This window comes from Lactuca sativa, chromosome 8, assembly GCF_002870075.4.
Source record: "Lactuca sativa cultivar Salinas chromosome 8, Lsat_Salinas_v11, whole genome shotgun sequence".
Taxonomy (NCBI): Eukaryota; Viridiplantae; Streptophyta; class Magnoliopsida; order Asterales; family Asteraceae; genus Lactuca; species Lactuca sativa.
The window spans coordinates 331,017,512-331,021,668 of record NC_056630.2 but is presented as its reverse complement, the minus strand read 5'-3'; positions in this window follow the sequence as shown (position 1 = coordinate 331,021,668).

The following is a 4,157-nucleotide window of genomic DNA, read 5'->3' as shown; positions in this document are numbered from 1 at the left end:
ATATATATATATATATATATATATATATTATACATAGATATGTTGTGTTGAATAGTCAAAACAAAGGAAAAGTCAACAAAGCATGGAAATGAGAAGCTAAATGAAGACCGACATTTTTGCCTCCTACTCTACCACAACTTGCAGCCAACTTTTTCACTTAAACTCATGTCATGAAGATATTTCTTACTCATAAATGTATATGTGAGTTTGTGTGCAAAAGTGTGTGTGTGTTCATTTTTGTTAACTTGTAACACTTCCTATAAACACTCCCAAGAACATCACCAATCTTCATCTTCTTCAAGAACAAAGACAAATCCCTGGAGAAAATGAAGAACACCAAGATCAAACAACAATGAATTGAATAACATCAAGATCATCAACAATGAAATGAAGAACACCATCAACCATCTTCATCTTCTTCATTGAAACTCATGGTTCTTCATCTTCACTACCTTTCTTCATCAACCATACACCACCAAACACGTTCCTTACATAAATACACCAAAACACAACCATGAAACAACCCAAAACCATCTGCATCAAGATCAACCACAAAACCCATCACTATTCATCATCATCTTCAAAGAAATTTCATCACCATCACCACCTTATATCAACCTCCTTCCAATCTCTAAACAACCTTAAAAACATCCTCAAAAGACCATAACACCATTACCTTAGCCAAAACATCACAAAAAAAACTTACCTTCAAATCACAAAAATCCCGAAATTGACAGCTGTGTGAACACGGCCCGTATTCAGCATGCCTTATATCAAACACGGCCCGTGTACTCTTCTGTTTGCCTCTGTACTTCAACACGGCCTATGTTCAAACCAAGCCTAAATCCAACACGGCCCGTGTTCAGCATCATTATCAAGAAAACCCTCCAAAACCCTCCTAAAGCTTCCTACACGACCCGTGTCACTTGTGCCTTATCTTACACAACCCGTGTGCATGTTTTTACCCAAAAATACCTCAAATACAAATACATAAACTCATGTATTTTGTACCATTTTGTAAACAACTTGTTATACATAAAACCGAACTTTAAATGAACTTTTTGTTAATTTTCCAATGCCGGATTGATCTTTCAACAAATATCGACCAGTCGGTCCATGAGTCCCAATATCGACCAGTCATTCAAAGAACAAATATCGACCAGTCGTTCCAAGAATCCCAATATCGACCAATCATTCCAAGAGAACAAATATCGACCATTCATTCCACGAGTCCAGCTCAGTCAATTTATAGACGAACCTTCTTGATAGATATTTATATACTTATATATTTTATTATAGTTTTATGTCATTTAAATACAGTCATTTATATTATTTATAGCTTTACGTCACTTAAATACAGTCATTTATATTATTATAGCTTTCACCATTTATAGATTTCATAGTTATACTTATTCCATAATTATTATTCTTATATATATATATATATATATATATATATATATATATATATATATATATATATATATATATATATATATATATCTCTAGATATTATATCTTAAACTTATATATCTGTCACACAGTAACTGGTAAACAAGCCTTTTGTTATGGTGATCAGATTGTTATATTTCTAACAAATCGGTATCTAAGCTGAGATATAAAAGGAATAATATCCAACAATTGGTATCAGAGTTTGTGTGATTTAACATGAAATTTATGTCGAAAAACTTTTGGTTATAGCGTTTATAAACCTTGCATAAGCTTTTCTTTAAATATTTCATTTTAATATCAGTTGTTCAAAATCCTTTCAAAAAAAAATTCAAAAAAATGTCTTTGGCAAATTACTCCAACATGAACTTTGTCTCCATTGCAAATAGCTTAGGATCTGGTTCACGGGCACCCATACTTATTCGTGAAGAGTATAATCCATGGGTTGGCTGTATGAATCTTCATGTTAACGCTATAAATGAAGATATCTAGAAGTGTGTAGAAGGAACATATATTACTCTTGAAAATATGGCTACTCTTGCTACAAATCAAGCCACTCAAACCGATATCATAAGAAAGTTGGAACTCCAAGCCAAAAACGAACTTGTGTCTGGAATACCTCACAGTATTCTAATTCAAAATGATTTCATCAGAAACCATCCATGATGCTCACGATAGGTTCAATCATATTATGGTTAAAATGAACAATTTGGGTATCAAAAAGACACAACACGAGATAAATATCAAGTTTTTAAACAATGTTTTCGAAATCTGGAAAATGGTTAAACTCATTATTCAGGGAAATCCAGCTATTCATACAGAAACTTTGTACAATTTGTATGGAGAACTTCAATCGTATGAATCCTCGATTGACCCACCAACCACTACAGCTTTTGGAGGACCACTTGCTTTTGTGTCCACAACTTCACAAAACCAAATACCATTCAATGATCAAAACTTTAATCATTTTAATCAGGCAACATCTTTTCAAAGCCAAACCTTACAGTCTGATTTGAATGATGAAGCAGATTATCAACAACTGTGTGCATTGGTTGCAAACACAAATCTTCAGAGATTTCTCCCAAATCATGGTCAATCAAATCTTAGAAAAAATTCAAAACAGACTATCCTTTGGACAAAATAATTCAGGGTTTCAACCAAGACCATCTTTTGGACAAAACAACTCAGGTTTTCAACCTAGACCTTTGTAACAACGCGAAAATTCGTATCACTGCTTGTAACCCTTTTCGTAACTAATTTCGATAATCCAATCGTCGTTACCAATTTCGTTCTCGATTCCGTCATTTAATTAAGTCATTAATGTATATTTTATATTATGACTTAATTGGTATTCTAATACCTTTAGAACTCATTCTAACACCTCATATTAGTGATCGGAACATTTCTAGAATCAACCATATCGAGTTACGGCAACTTGATCGGGTGCCACCAAAAGCCCCGTCTACCGCCGGTAGTGGGTAGAATTCCATCGTGTCCCGAACTTAGACACTATTTAAAGTATTCTAAGCTTCCATTTGAAGCTTTTGCTTCATCTCACAACTCTCTCTCTAACCTCTCTCCTCAAACAAAATTCAAGGTCCAAAATCATCAAATTTAGGCTCCAAACCACCAAGGTAACTACCCTAACTCCTTGTATAACATCTTAGATCTTCAAATTCAATTTCAAACCATGGATTAGGACCATTATCATGAGTTTATGGCCCTAGAACATTCCTAGGCCGTAAACTCATATAAATGGGGTTTTTGAGCAACAAACCCCTTCCAAACCACAATTAGACCTTGGATATGATTAGATGACTTTATGAAATAGAATTAGAATGCTTCAAACCATGATTTAGAGCCTAGTTCATGTGTTTACGGCCATGGAGCATGATTGGGCCATAAACACATATAAAAGGGGTAAACTTGAGTTTATTGCCCAAGAACATGCTTAGGCCGTAAACTCATATTCTTGGGGAGTAAACTCCTCTAAATGTTTTAAGATGCCACTTAAACACACCTCAAACCATGGTATAAATTCTAGAAGTGTCTACCATCAATTTAGAAGCCTAAAACATATAAAAACACCCCATCTAAAGAGTTCATGACCATGAGGGGTTCATGGGCCGTAAACTCCTAAATCCTTGTCCAAAGTCCCCCAAAAATCCATCCAAGGCTTGTAAAAATTATTGGAATTACATGTGATTAATCTAAGACCATTAAATCATCAATCTAAGGGGGTATAGGAGTTTACGGCTGTAAGCTCCATGCTAGGGCCATAAACTCCCTTTTGTAGTGTCATTGATGATTTAATTCCTTCCAAAGCCTTAGATAAATTCATCCCAATCATCCCTCAAGTGATATTGACCATTTTAGCACCATAAAGCACCCAAACATGAGTTCACGGCCGTGAACTCATGTGGGTATGGTATAAGAGGCCGAAAACTCCATAAGGAGTTTACTCTTGAAGAGTAAACTCAATTCCTAAGTCCCACGCATCAATACACGTCCGTAGATATCACTCGGGTCACTCCAAACACTCGTTTTGAAGTGTTTTCGCTCATTGGAGTGTAATATCATATCTAATTAAAAGTTTATAAATCTAATTAGATATATTTGTATACCATTTCATATTACATAGGAACCTCGCTTGTATTCAAGCCTCGATTCGACGTTTAGCATCCTAGTTGTCACATTCCGCATCCGGT